This window comes from Panulirus ornatus, chromosome 58, assembly GCF_036320965.1.
Source record: "Panulirus ornatus isolate Po-2019 chromosome 58, ASM3632096v1, whole genome shotgun sequence".
Lineage (NCBI taxonomy): Eukaryota > Metazoa > Arthropoda > Malacostraca > Decapoda > Palinuridae > Panulirus > Panulirus ornatus.
In genome coordinates, this window is record NC_092281.1 from 11,181,057 (window position 1) to 11,197,226 (window position 16,170).

Genomic DNA, 16,170 nt, shown 5'->3' on the forward strand with positions numbered 1-16,170 from the left:
TGTGACGCGTTTGTCGTTATCGTTAATTCAGGACGATGGCATTGTTAGACAAATAAACATTTCGTAATTAGTCCGTAACGAGAAAAGCTTGATGTTTATAGTCTATTGCCACAGCGCACGTCGTTTCCGTGCTCACCACCAGGGTGCAGTGGTGTCCCCGGTGATCGCTTCCAGATATTCGACCTACTGGAAGTGTTCTCCGCTGGCGGACACGTAGGCTCTGACATTTAGTCCAGCGCGGTAGAACAAAGAGGAGATGACGAATCCTTAATTTGCCTCGAGTTCATAACATTTCACTTCCGTCACGTACAAAATTCAGCTTGAAACGAAGAAAAACTAAACGATTCACTAAAATGTCTGAGTTACCCCCTACAGTTAATTTTTGCCATTTTCTTTGATTCTTATAAACTAAAGAAAACGAAATTCTTAAACAAAACAAATATTACCATTGGGAAATGACGAATGAAAGAGAGGAGGGAGGGAGTGTATATATATTGCCAGGATCATAGGTCATGCTTGCTCGATTGTTAAACTTTAAGAGGATGAGAATTTGCCTGATCCTTGCAAGTGTTTTCAGAAGGACTCCATCCTACAAGAAAGTGCTTTGACGACTCGCATTGTGCTCACCTGTGAGTCATGGACACATGAATCCTGGAGGCTGGGAGGTTCAGCGTCCCAGGCGATTTCCAGGCAAATAGTGTGAGGCGGAGAAAGAGATGAGGGAGGGGGGGGGAGACTCTCTCTCTCTCTCTCTCTCTCTCTCTCTCTCTCTCTCTCTCTCTCTCTCTCTCTCTCTCTCTCTCTCTCTCTCTCTCTCAGGCTTATTTTTTCAGGGTTATGAGACGGCGAGGATCAGGGTTTCTTATGCAGAACTGGAGAACAAAAGGGATGTTGTGGGTGTAGCGTAGGTGTGGCACAGGCTCCGACAGACGACCAAAGAGGTTGGCTCTGACGCAATAGTCCCGCCGCCGCTTGCTCGGGGGGAGAGGTCTGAGGAGAACGAATGTTTCTGAGGGGCGCGGCGCTGGGAACGGAAGAGAGAGACCTTTCGAAAAATGGAAATCCAGACCGGAAAGTGACGGCGTGAGTCTATATTAGTGTGATAACATGATGTTACGGACTTATTGGTAAACTGAGGAAGATCTTGAAGATGTTTTTTTTTTTTAGAATCATGAGGAAGGAGACTTGCGCTCAGCCGTGCGTGTTGTTAGTGGAGAAAGAGGACCACCTCTTCGTGGTAATCTACACATTGTGAATTCCTTTGAAAATTCGCGGGTCGATCTCCTGGATTCTTCTAATTATATCAAGTTTGTTCGTTCGAGTTCTTGTTTTCTGCGTTATTCATATGGTTTTTCATATCTGTATTTGATTATTTTTTAATTTGCCGATGTCAGTGGTTTCTAGATTTGAGCTGGCGTGTGTGTGAGAAGACCTCAGAATGAAGTCATAAGCAGGGAGAGAAGATGATGTACAGGAAGTACAAGGGAGGGAGAGAAGCTACAGTACAGGAAGCACAAGGGAGGGAAAGCAGCTGCATTACAGGGAGTACAAGGGAGTGTATGAACTGTGGTTAGTATCGGGATGTAGAGGGTGTAGCGGTAAGGTAGGCAGAACTACAAGGGAGACTGGGGTCAGGCCAGAACAAATACCAGTGAAGAAGTATGGATGAAGCGGTGAAGAAGTATGGATGAAGCGGTGAGGAAGTATGGATGAAGCGGTGAGGAAGTATGGATGAAGCGGTGAGGAAGTATGGATGAAGCGTTGAGGAAGTATGGATGAAGCGGTGAAGAAGTATGGATGAAGCGGTGAAGAAGTATGGATGAAGCGGTGAAGAAGTATGGATGAAGCGGTGAGGAAGTATGGATGAAGCGGTGAGGAAGTATGGATGAAGCGGTGAAGAAGTATGGATGAAGCGTTGAGGAAGTATGGATGAAGCGGTGAAGAAGTATGGATGAAGCGGTGAGGAAGTATGGATGAAGCGGTGAAGAGTGTGTCTTAGAGGATTGGGGTGGGCGGGGGGCGTGCGTCTGGTGTGGTGATCCGCCGTCAGTGTCAGAGACATTCTACTGATATATGAAGGAAATTTGTGGTGAAAGACACCAGTAGACAAGCTCATTTTTTACAGCCTGGGGTGTGTGAGAGAGAGAGAGAGAGAGAGAGAGAGAGAGAGAGAGAGAGAGAGAGAGAGAGAGAGAGAGAGAGAGAGAGTGGAGTAGGGTGATGTCACCACAAAACCCTGCTTTTCTTCTCCGTACCTGATCATGAGATACAAGCAAGCCAGCCATGTCGTTCCTCGATACCCTTTAGGGTCCCCTCCACCTCACCGCCTGAGGCTTGGCTAATGCCAGAGCCACCCAGCTCCCCCACCAGGAGAGACTCGCTGATCCAGTGTTCACTAAGACGTAAATCATTGCATCAGAATCTCTCGAGGGCTCTTGGAACTCTTAAGCTACGAGACAATAGGTTTCTTATCACGAGAGGTGACAGAGGCCTCACCATCCACTTTAGGCTAGGCTACGTGGATCATACACGTGGAATACATGTTCTGAGGCGTCACACAGGTGAGGAACCCCTGGCCATGGATGGGGCACAGGTCGTTCGTAACACAGTTCTGTCAAGGGTTGTACCGTAGATGACAGATGATACAGTGGGTACAGTTGCCATCGGGATTTTCCCGTGTTGGTGGAGTGTATGGGAAGGTGAGGAGGTGTGTGGGTGGGTGGAGAGGTGTGTAGGAGGGTGGAGAGGGGTATGGGAGGGTGGAGAGGTATGTGGGAGGGTGGAGAGTAGCGGAGGTGTGTGTGTGTGTGTGTGGGAGGGACGAGTGAGAGGGGCCGGGGGAGAGGTTAAAGTCCTGTGGGAGGGGGAGAGGTGTTAAAGAGGTGTTAGTGAAAGGGGGTGAAATACCAGGCCTCTGATAACACCAAGACCCGACCCTCCACAACCCCAGACCCGACCCCTTCACAACCCCAGACACGACCCTCCACAACCCCAGATCCGACCCTCCACAACCCCAGACCCGACCCTTCACAACCCCTAGACCCTACCCTCCACAACCCGAGATCCTACCCTCCACAACCTCCAGTCCCTAACCTCCACAACCCCAGACCCTACCCTCCACAACCCCAGACCCTACCCTCCACAACCCCAGACCCTACCCTCCACAACCCTAGACCCGACCCCTCCACAACCCCAGACCCTACCCTCCACAACCCCAGATTCTACCCTCCACAACCCCAGATTCTACCCTCCACAACCCCAGATCCTACCCTCCACAACCCCAGACCCTACCCTCCACAACCCCCAGATCCTATCCTCCACAACCCCCAGACCCTACCCTCCACAACCCTTAGACCTTACCCTCCACAACCCCAGTGTTGCTAACCACCAGCCTAGCCAACACCTCACACCAGACATTCCATCATGACCCCCGGATCACACTGCTGGGATGGTCCGCCCTCTAACGGACCAGATCGCGATATCCAAAGGGCTTGTTGCTCCTCCTCACCTTACTGAAGCGGAAATGACAGAAGTGAAATGAATAAAACCCACAGTAAAACCTCACTGATGCCATGGAAAGGGGGGGGTTGAAAAATTAGGTTAAAAAAAGAAGACATACAATTTGTAAGATGTCTGTGACATCACGGGCTAGGAGGGACATCCCTAGGGCCTGAGATATCATCTGCAGTGACTTCGTTGACGTCCCCTTCAGGATGTTCACTTCTTGTCATGACAGATACATCATCGACTTCGTCAAGCCCAGGATGTAGGACAGACAGGGCCTCGCTATACTTATACTTTAAGGACTGAGAAACTTTCTCATAAAGTATCACCTCGTTTTGTTAAGTAGAAGTGAGAGCTGTTCCTGAGAGACATCACTTTTTTAAGTAGTAGGAGTTACAGAGGAGAGTAATTGTTTTTGATGATTACACTTATCATTAATCCCTGCAGTAATTATTTGCATTAATCGATTACATAGTGATAATCATAAAAGTAATCTTCTTGTTAATGAATTACATGATTACTTGCAATCCTGAAAGTGATTATTCGTGTTACTAGATAGCATAATTACTTACAAAACGTCCTTCAGAGGCAAGGATTCATAGGAAAGTAGATCAATATAGGGGAAGAAAATAAAGAAATGTCTCCCCTTCCCTCTCCCCCCTTTTTTTAAAGTTATTTTCCAATATCGAAGGAAGTAATTTTGGGTCTGATACAAACTCATAAGTGTCCCCCCTTACCTTTCCTGTCGTTTTCTATTGTGTGTTGTACTCCATTATATGATCCTTGAGAACCCGAGGTCTATATATTCTTTAAGGAGAACCCAAGGTCTATTTCTCAAGGTATTTCCGCTAACCACTCGTGTTAATAAGCCTCACATTAAGTATAAGTATTAAGTACAAGTATTCATTTACTTCTTCATCACTCGCTCTTTCCCTTACTAGATGCCAGAGAATAGAATGACGATATTCAAAAGTAATTACAACGATTTGCATATCAACTCATTAAATGCAAGTCTTATATTAGTGAGATATTATTATTTTCAACCCTCTTTAAAGCTATGAGTATTTCTTAAGTGTAAGTATTGACTGAGCTACTTCAGTTTCGCTGACTTACAAGTGAGGTTATTAAGCAGAGAGAACTTTGCCTTCAAGGAACCTGGATTAATGGACAAGAAGTCCAGCACTCGATTATCCTAATGTGTGAGTGAGGGTCATTGTTTTTACGTAACTCTCTGTCCACGTATGGTGGTGGTGGTGACGTGTGACGAGGGGGCGGGGGGATACGTGTGACGTCAACGTGGTGACGCGTGACGCGGCATGGGAGGACACGGGAGTCTTGATAAGTGTCTGTGACGAGGTTATCTGCTGGGTTGTTGGTGACCTGAGGTCCTCATCTTGATTGTGGTATAGAGACCGTAAAGCAGGAGGCGCCTCCCTTCCTCCCTACCCACCTCTCCCTCCGGCTCAACATAAACCGCCAGGGAAAAAAAAAAGAAAAAATAAATAAATATATATATATATATATATATATATATATATATATATATATATATATATATATATATATATATATATATAGTTGAGAAGGAACGCCGTGTATCATGGAGAAAGTATGCTGTCCTGGTAATTTTGTAGGAAAGTTAGAACGGGAGACATTTCCTACTCTGACCAGAGTAAGGTTCTCTGAGGAGGGAGAGGTTCCAATCTATACAGGAAAAAAAAAGTGAATTTAGAAGATAAGACACCGTTTAATCTCTTGAGTCGTTTTTCTATTTTTTTTTTTTTTTTAGAGAGAGAGAGAGAGAGAGAGAGAGAGAGAGAGAGAGAGAGAGAGAGAGAGAGAGAGAGAGAGATTTTAGGTGTGTGTGGAGGGGGGGGGGGTTTCTTTGTCAGGCATATTACTGAGAGACAGAATTAAGTTTTGTTGCTCTTCTCCGAATTCATTCTAGGTTTCCTCAATCTTTGCATCAAGTTTGTGACCAGAAACAAACGGCGTCTTCCACATGAGGTTGGATCATAGTGTATTCTGTATCCAGTGTAGAGACTGGTTATTTATCCAGTATAAAGTGTATTGTATCCATCCCTTTCATTGTTACTCTTGCTGACAGTCAAACCTGGTATTCTACCGGCCTTATTTTATACTTCTTGGTATTGTTTATTGTACGTTGGGCCATTACAGCTAACCACTTCAAGGTCTCTTTCTGATATATCTGATGCTAGATCACCCCACATTGTGTCTTTATGTTTACATGTTTTCTCATCACCCCAAAATCCACCACCTTCCATTACTGTACACTGGTCATGAGCCACGTCAGCCACCACTCCATCAATCTGTCTGATTCAATTTGATATATCTGACTGGGTCTAATGTTCTAATGTCTCTGACTGGCTCTAATGTTCTAATGTCTCTGACTTGGCTCTAATGTTCTAATGTCTCTCTGACTTGGCTCTAATGTTCTAATGTCTCTGACTGGTTCTAATGTTCTAATGTCTCTGACTGGGTCTAATGTTCTAATGTCTCTGACTTGGCTCTAATGTTCTAATGTCTCTGACTGGGTCTAATGTTCTAATGTCTCTGACTTGGCTCTAATGTTCTAATGTCTCTGACTTGGCTCTAATGTTCTAATGTATCTGACTTGGCTCTAATGTTCTAATGTCTCTGACTGGGTCTAATGTTCTAATGTCTCTGACTTGGCTCTAATGTTCTAATGTATCTGACTTTGCTCTAATGTTCTAATGTCTCTGACTGGGTCTAATGTTCTAATGTCTCTGACTTGGCTCTAATGTTCTAATGTATCTGACTTAGCTCTAATGTTCTAATGTCTCTCTGACTTGGCTCTAATGTTCTAATGTCTCTCTGACTTGGCTCTAATGTTCTAATGTCTCTCTGACTCGGCTCTAATGTTCTAATGTCTCTCTGACTTGGCTCTAATGTTCTAATATCTCTCTGACTTGGCTCTAATGTTCTAATGTCTCTCTGATTCGGCTCTAATGTTCTAATGTCTCTCTGACTTGGCTCTAATGTTCTAATTCTTAGTCATCGGCAAATGTTGAACTTCTCCGAGTGCTTCCTGACGCCGGACCATCGGTGGTGTGGAAACTGTGTGGGTCCCAGGACTGAGCCCTGTGGTACCCCTTCATGCCACCTGAAGGCGAGTTGGATCCTTCCCGCCATGTCATACCACTCGTTTGTTCTCTGGCTTCGGACTTGGCCGACAGCCACGCACAGATTTGCTTCCCAAAGCCGTGGCTTCCGATTCTCTTTCGTAGTGTGGCACGTTCGTGGTGGTGGGGTTTTTGAAGGTCTTGAGGGCATAAGGCCCGGGTCACGACGTGGTGGTGGAGGGACGTGTGATGGGACGAGGGGCGTCGCGTGGTGTTGGTGGAGGGACGTGTGATGGGACGAGGGGCGTCGTGTGGTGGAGGGACGGGTGGTAGAACGTGAGGCGTCAGAGTGGCGTTGCTGGAACGTGTGACGTGACGTGACGTGACGTGACGTGACGTGACGTGACGTGACGTAAGGCATCAAGTGGTGCTGGAGGGGATGACGTGGTGTTGGCTGGATGGCACGAGATGGTCCCACCATCATTACCATTACGAATGACCAGCACTGTTATCACCACTCCACACACCACCACTCCACACACCACCACTCCACACACCACTACACCACCACCACTACACACACCACCACTCCACACACCACCACTCCACACACCACCACCACTGCAAACACCACCACTTCACACACCACTACACTGACTACTACAACCGATGGTATTGCCCAATAACCCTACCACAAATACCACTACGTCATCATATCCCCCACCACAACTCCCACCACGGAACTGCAACCTCACCACAACGACCACCCCATTACCTTAACCTCACCACAAAATACCACTACGTTATCATATCCCCCCACCACAACTACCACTACGTTACCACACCGCCGCCACAGCTAACACCACAATACCATAACACCATCACAATACCACCTCCAGTACCACTAACACTAACCACACCAACACTGGCGTGAGAACTGCAGCGCAACACTGGTGATGCAGCAGCAGCAGTAGCACCACTGGTGGAGCAGCAACAGCAGCAGCAGTAGCACCACTGGTGGAGCTGCAACAGCAGCAGCAGTAGCACCACTGGTGGAGCTGCAACAGCAGCAGCAGTAGCACCACTGGTGGAGCAGCAACAGCAGCAGCAGTAGCACCACTGGTGGAGCAGCAACAGCAGCAGCAGTAGCACCACTGGTGGAGCTGCAACGGCAGCAGCAGTAGCACCACTGGTGGAGCAGCAACAGCAGCAGCAGTAGCACCACTGGTGGAGCAGCAACAGCAGCAGCAGTAGCACCACTGGTGGAGCTGCAACGGCAGCAGCAGTAGCACCACTGGTGGAGCTGCAACAGCAGCAGCAGTAGCACCACTGGTGGAGCTGCAACAGCAGCAGCAGTAGCACCACTGGTGGAGGAGCAGCAACAGCAGCAGCAGTAGCACCACTGGTGGAGCAGCAACAGCAGCAGCAGTAGCACCACTGGTGGAGCAGCAACAGCAGCGGCAGCAGCAACAACAACAGACACTGGCGTAGCACCATCATCACCACCATCACCAACACCATCACCACCATCACCACCACCATCACCACCATCATCATCAGCAGGAGCAGCAGGAGCAGGAGCAACCCTGGCGGAGCGGGAGACTAGCTAGTGTTGTGAATGAACCGACCGATCAATACTGAAGCTGGGATAGTCTGTCACCTACTACTCTATCCACTTTAACCCTTCCCCTCCAGTGCCTTAACACAACTGCTAGGTTAGTATGTTAAACTGGCCAGCAGGTGCATGTTAATTATGTTAACATGGGCTCATCAGGGTGATGGTGGGGTGGATGAGTGTAGGGGGGGCGCCCAGGTGCTCATCGCCTCGTTAGTGGGTGCTTTTAGGTGGCTGGCTGTGCTGCTGCAGGTGGCGGACCTCCCTACGTGGGTGATGAAGTCCTGCTCTCAGTGTGTGTGTGTGTGTGTGTGTGTGGGGGGGGGGGGGGAGACAAGTTGACGCTTATGGATCCTAGTCTCATTCCTTCTCTTTTTGACCATATGAATTTTTTTGTTTTTTTTTTTTAGTCGATCGGCACATCCTTGACCTGCTCCTGGCCTGGAGTGGGCCGTCCGTCCACTGCTCAGTGCGCGTTGTGGTGGAGGTATTTTCGCACCTTTCCTTCCATTCGTTTCTTGTTGGTATCCTGCAGGTGAACGGATGACCCCACTCGCCAAGAATTCCTCAGGATCTACACTTTGAAAACCATCGAAGGACTGGAAGGATACGGCCAAGTCACTTGTCCTCTTCGTTTAGCAATGTGGCCGAGTTTGAGGATGTGGTGCTGCTCCCAGTGACTTTGAACACCCTCTCCTTCCTCCAGTATCTGTCGCCCGTCGTTAAACTTGCCCTTCGACTCCATATGTCTCGAGAGCAGGTCGAACTTTGATGCTTTATCTCGTTAGGGTTCAATACATTGCATAAAATCTTCCAAATATTCATACATCAGTGTACCGGAAGAATATTGTCTCACGGACCAATGTATTTATGTGTTGCATCCCTCTCCTCCTTCCAACCCTGCAGTGTGATCTGGCAGTGAGAGACTTAGTACTGAGTCAACACCGAAGACCTCTCACAGGTACATTCCTCCCGTGCTCTCCCTCGTCAGAGATGGTATCAGCGTCTGGCCTGGTTTGACTTCCGTCCCATCTGCAGGACTCAGTAGCCAGAAGGAAGCTTGTCGAGGTCTCCTTCTATGGTATAACCACGTCGATGATCTCCTTTACTCCCCCCTCACCAGTTTGTCGGCATCATCTGCAGACGTAACCATGCATGATTCGAATCCCGTTCAGGGAAAGAAGACGTTGGCATTTACATGATTAAGGGCGGCACCAGGAGCGAGCCCTTCGGGACGCACTTGTTTACATCTGCCATTCTGAAGATGCCCATCGGACGCGCGTCCTCCCCTTCCTCCTCACCGAAGAATCACTGACGCACTAGAGGAATGCTTGCCTTATGCTTACCATGTTGTACACCTCATCACCTCATGGTCTTGCCTGTCAGTCCCTTGTGAGGAGGACGCCAGATGCCTCTCAGCAGTCTTCGAGCGCCTGGTTTACCTTCTCTTGTCTTGACGTAAGCTATGTGGTTGCTGGAGACGTCCAAGACGTTTGTAACATCTCATATCTTCCCTCTGAGCTCAGGTTGCTCCCCGTGTCGTTCCACCTCCTCCTCCTCCTCCTCCTCTTCAGGTCTTCCTGTATATTTACCCGTTGACCTTATAACACCATCTAGTCGTTGACAGCTTTTGGTTGGTAGTGATAACCCAGCCATAGTGTTGACCACCTCTCTTCCTATCTTCTCCTACATGTTGGTCCAGCATTGGCCCATGCCCCTGCCGCCGACCCATCCCCGACCGTCACTTCCAGCGCAGCCTCCAAGTGGGTCTTGCCAAACGGCTCTGCTCACATCCTTGAACCCGGCGGGCGAGACACCACGCGTCTTAAACTGACCTGGTGTCTCCATGAACCTGCATATGTGTCGCCCAACTCCCTCCCTCTCTCTGTGCTGTCCATGGCCCGCTCCTCCATCTCTGGTTCATTGGAGGTAAAGATGCCCCATTCATGGGGATAATGACGAACTTTGTACTATGGGTAAAATCTGAAGCTCTGTGTGTGTGTGTGTGTGTGTGTGTGTGTGTGTGTGTGTGATGATCCGTCTCTCGTTAGTCATGATGGTAGTCCTGTATGACTCTGTAGGCGTCTTCGGCTACGCCATAGTTCAGTCATTCCTCATAAAAGAAACGAAAATGTTTATTCAAGGAAGGAAGTGATGCTATTTGGGAAGTATTTGTGTCTAGGTATACACCATTGTATTGAAGTCTATGTATATCTCATTGTATTTTAGTCTATGTATATCATTGTATTGTAGTTTATGTATATCTTATTGTATTGTAGTTTATGTATATCTCATTGTACTGGAGTCTATGTATATCTCATTGTATTGTAGTCTATGTATATCTCATTGTATTGTAGTCTATGTATATCTCATTGTATTGTAGTCTATGTATATCTCATTGTAGTGGATTCTATGTTTATCTCATTGTATTGTAGTCTATGTATATCTCATTGTATTGTAGTCTATGTATATCTCATTGTATTGTAGTATATGTATATCTCATTGTACTGGAGTCTATGTATATCTCATTGTACTGGAGTCTATGTATATCTCATTGTATTGTAGTCTATGTATATCTCATTGTACCGGAGTCTATGTATATCTCATTGTATTGTAGTCTATGTATATCTCATTGTACCGAAGTCTATGTATATCTCATTGTATTGTAGTCTATGTATATCTCATTGTATTGTAGTCTATGTGTATCTCATTGTACCGGAGTCTATGTATATCTCATTGTATTGTAGTCTATGTATATCTCATTGTATTGTAGTCTATGTATATCTCATTGTATCGTAGTCTATGTATATCTCATTGTATTGTAGTCTATGTATATCTCTTTGTATTGTAGTCTATGTATATCTCATTGTACTGGAGTCTATGTATATCTCATTGTACCGGAGTCTATGTATATCTCATTGTATTGTAGTCTATGTATATCTCATTGTACTGGAGGCTATGTATATCTTATTGTACTGGAGTCTGATACATCTCATTTATATCGTAATCTTTCCTCAGTCATGTCTATAGATAAGGAAGCCTTCCTTCAGCCTTACCTAATCTGATGCAGTACATATAACAACTAGAGAACGGATCTTGCTCGCTAACAAGGGAGACGGCGAACAAGTATGATATATATATATATATATATATATATATATATATATATATATATATATATATATATATATATATATATATATATATATATATATATTGTGTATTTGGTAAGAGGATTCAATTATATTTCTCTCGATCAAGAAGTTACAGGTTTTAACTGAAGTAGAACTACAATACAATAGTCATTATTTCGATCGTGATAAACAAGGTATTAGAAACCTTTCCTCTTTTTACAAGATCTTTATGTTCCTGAAGTCTAACAGAAGGATCCTTACTATTTGTCCTGTGTAGGATATTACAACCTGTGCAGGGTATTTTGTAAACACAACCCCCCTCAGAATTTTCTAGCAAGTTTTTGAGAAGACTATCTTCAAATAGTATTAGTACTGCTGAAGGCTGCATTGATATTTATGGTTCTAAGTAGGGAAATAGATGAAAATGATCACTAGACGGCAGAACAAATGGATTCATGGAAACAAGAGGACTTTTGGGGTTGTCCGTATATGAAATGATTTCTATGCCAAATTAAGAGATTCATCAATGAAACATGGAGGATACTTTAACTTGGATCCAGTATTGTAAATATTCTCAGTCACTTCAACCATGTATTCGGGACTGTTTTTACGTAATGCACTAAGGACCACTTATAGGAATATTGATTGTCTGGCCCTATCGTAGTGTGATGAGTAATAATGAATATATGACCAAAACTTAAGTGGGTTTTCTGTATATGCTGAACTTCAACATGTTGCCGACCCTATGGGTCAAGCAGTTTGGGAACGGTAACATAAAGTCATTCTCTAATTCCATAGTTAGGTGGAAGGTACTAAATTGTTGAGCGGGGGACAGAAATATTTGTAGGTTTTCCCTGGATGGCCAGAGACATTCACCCTGCGTATGTGGGTAAAACATCGCTTCGTCATTTCGTCTGAAAAACTCCATACAAAGACAACGTTGGAATAAGAGGATTACCCACTGTTTTCATTTTTTTTTTCCTTCCGATTTTCGTCAAATAATGACATCACGACCATCACTGTCCCACTGGTGAGGGAGCGCCAGGAACTGACGAGGAAATGGCCTCAACTGCTCACACCCATTCTCTAGCTGTCATGTGTAATGTGCTGAAGCCACAGCTCCCTGTTTACAACCAGGCCCCGCAGACCTCTCCATGGTTTACCGAGGACGCTTCACATGTCCTGGTTCAGTCCATATATATATATATATATATATATATATATATATATATATATATATATATATATATATATATATATATATATATATATATATATATGCGTGTGTGTGTGTGTGTGTGTGTGTGTGTATGTGTGTGTGTGTGACACGTCAGAGCACACGATATATCTAGAATACTGCCGATGGTAGAGGGGTCAGGGGTCAGAGGTCACAGTGAGCGCAGCACCACACAGGCTAAAGGTCACGACATAAATATACCAGTTTAACCAAGTTTTAACCTTCATATCTCGCGTGTTTTTCCTCCTGTCTCTCCCAGTGACTGGCTTCTGTCTCTCCCATTAACTGGCTCTTATCTCTCCCATCATCTGGGTCTTATCTCTCTCAATGACAGGCTCTTATCTCTCTCTCAATGACTGGCTCTTATCTCTCTCTCAATGACTGGCTCTTATCTCTCTCTCAATGACTTGCTCTTATCTCTCTCAATGACTGGCTCTTATCTCTCTCAATGACTGGCTCTTATCTCTCTCTCAATGACTGGCTCTTATCTCTCTCAATGACTGGCTCTTATCTCTCTCTCAATGACTGGCTCTTATCTCTCTCTCAATGACTGGCTCTTATCTCTCTCTCAATGACTGGCTCTTATCTCTCTCAATGACTGGCTCTTATCTCTCTCTCAATGACTGGCTCTTATCTCTCTCTCAATGACTGGCTCTTATCTCTCTCAATGACTGGCTCTTATCTCTCTCTCAATGACTGGCTCTTATCTCTCTCAATGACTGGCTCTTATCTCTCTCAATGACTGGCTCTTATCTCTCTCAATGACTGGCTCTTATCTCTCTCAATGACTGGCTCTTATCTCTCTCAATGACTGGCTCTTATCTCTCTCTCAATGACTGGCTCTTATCTCTCTCAATGACTGGCTCTTATCTCTCTCAATGACTGGCTCTTATCTCTCTCTCAATGACTGGCTCTTATCTCTCTCTCAATGACTGGCTCTTATCTCTCTCTCAATGACTGGCTCTTATCTCTCTCAATGACTGGCTCTTATCTCTCTCAATGACTGGCTCTTATCTCTCTCTCAATGACTGGCTCTTATCTCTCTCAATGACTGGCTCTTATCTCTCTCTCAATGACTGGCTCTTATCTCTCTCTCAATGACTGGCTCTTATCTCTCTCAATGACTGGCTCTTATCTCTCTCAATGACTGGCTCTTATCTCTCTCAATGACTGGCTCTTATCTCTCTCTCAATGACTGGCTCTTATCTCTCTCAATGACTGGCTCTTATCTCTCTCAATGACTGGCTCTTATCTCTCTCTCAATGACTGGCTCTTATCTCTCTCAATGACTGGCTCTTATCTCTCTCAATGACTGGCTCTTATCTCTCTCAATGACTGGCTCTTATCTCTCTCTCAATGACTGGCTCTTATCTCTCTCTCAATGACTGGCTCTTATCTCTCTCAATGACTGGCTCTTATCTCTCTCAATGACTGGCTCTTATCTCTCTCTCAATGACTGGCTCTTATCTCTCTCAATGACTGGCTCTTATCTCTCTCTCAATGACTGGCTCTTATCTCTCTCTCAATGACTGGCTCTTATCTCTCTCTCAATGACTGGCTCTTATCTCTCTCTCAATGACTGGCTCTTATCTCTCTCAATGACTGGCTCTTATCTCTCTCTCAATGACTGGCTCTTATCTCTCTCTCAATGACTGGCTCTTATCTCTCTCTCAATGACTGGCTCTTATCTCTCTCTCAATGACTGGCTCTTATCTCTCTCTCAATGACTGGCTCTTATCTCTCTCAATGACTGGCTCTTATCTCTCTCAATGACTGGCTCTTATCTCTCTCAATGACTGGCTCTTATCTCTCTCAATGACTGGCTCTTATCTCTCTCTCAATGACTGGCTCTTATCTCTCTCTCAATGACTGGCTCTTATCTCTCTCTCAATGACTGGCTCTTATCTCTCTCAATGACTGGCTCTTATCTCTCTCTCAATGACTGGCTCTTATCTCTCTCAATGACTGGCTCTTATCTCTCTCAATGACTGGCTCTTATCTCTCTCAATGACTGGCTCTTATCTCTCTCAATGACTGGCTCTTATCTCTCTCAATGACTGGCTCTTATCTCTCTCAATGACTGGCTCTTATCTCTCTCTCAATGACTGGCTCTTATCTCTCTCAATGACTGGCTCTTATCTCTCTCTCAATGACTGGCTCTTATCTCTCTCTCAATGACTGGCTCTTATCTCTCTCTCAATGACTGGCTCTTATCTCTCTCTCAATGACTGGCTCTTATCTCTCTCTCAATGACTGGCTCTTATCTCTCTCAATGACTGGCTCTTATCTCTCTCTCAATGACTGGCTCTTATCTCTCTCTCAATGACTGGCTCTTATCTCTCTCAATGACTGGCTCTTATCTCTCTCAATGACTGGCTCTTATCTCTCTCAATGACTGGCTCTTATCTCTCTCTCAATGACTGGCTCTTATCTCTCTCAATGACTGGCTCTTATCTCTCTCTCAATGACTGGCTCTTATCTCTCTCAATGACTGGCTCTTATCTCTCTCTCAATGACTGGCTCTTATCTCTCTCAATGACTGGCTCTTATCTCTCTCTCAATGACTGGCTCTTATCTCTCTCAATGACTGGCTCTTATCTCTCTCTCAATGACTGGCTCTTATCTCTCTCTCAATGACTGGCTCTTATCTCTCTCAATGACTGGCTCTTATCTCTCTCAATGACTGGCTCTTATCTCTCTCAATGACTGGCTCTTATCTCTCTCAATGACTGGCTCTTATCTCTCTCTCAATGACTGGCTCTTATCTCTCTCAATGACTGGCTCTTATCTCTCTCAATGACTGGCTCTTATCTCTCTCAATGACTGGCTCTTATCTCTCTCAATGACTGGCTCTTATCTCTCTCAATGACTGGCTCTTATCTCTCTCAATGACTGGCTCTTATCTCTCTCAATGACTGGCTCTTATCTCTCTCAATGACTGGCTCTTATCTCTCTCTCAATGACTGGCTCTTATCTCTCTCTCAATGACTGGCTCTTATCTCTCTCAATGACTGGCTCTTATCTCTCTCAATGACTGGCTCTTATCTCTCTCAATGACTGGCTCTTATCTCTCTCTCAATGACTGGCTCTTATCTCTCTCAATGACTGGCTCTTATCTCTCTCTCAATGACTGGCTCTTATCTCTCTCAATGACTGGCTCTTATCTCTCTCTCAATGACTGGCTCTTATCTCTCTCAATGACTGGCTCTTATCTCTCTCTCAATGACTGGCTCTTATCTCTCTCTCAATGACTGGCTCTTATCTCTCTCAATGACTGGCTCTTATCTCTCTCTCAATGACTGGCTCTTATCTCTCTCAATGACTGGCTCTTATCTCTCTCTCAATGACTGGCTCTTATCTCTCTCAATGACTGGCTCTTATCTCTCTCTCAATGACTGGCTCTTATCTCTCTCAATGACTGGCTCTTATCTCTCTCTCAATGACTGGCTCTTATCTCTCTCAATGACTGGCTCTTATCTCTCTCTCAATGACTGGCTCTTATCTCTCTCAATGACTGGCTCTTATCTCTCTCAATGACTGGCTCTTATCTCTCTCAATGACTGGCTCTTATCTCTC

At 45.3% G+C, this 16,170-nt stretch overlaps 1 protein-coding gene across 1 annotated transcript in view; it reads left to right on the plus strand.

Moving 5' to 3' along the window:
• Positions 1 to 16,170, plus strand: part of rsh (Rap GTPase activating protein radish) — a 142,177-nt gene that overhangs the window by 798 nt on the left and 125,209 nt on the right. The window lies entirely within an intron of this gene.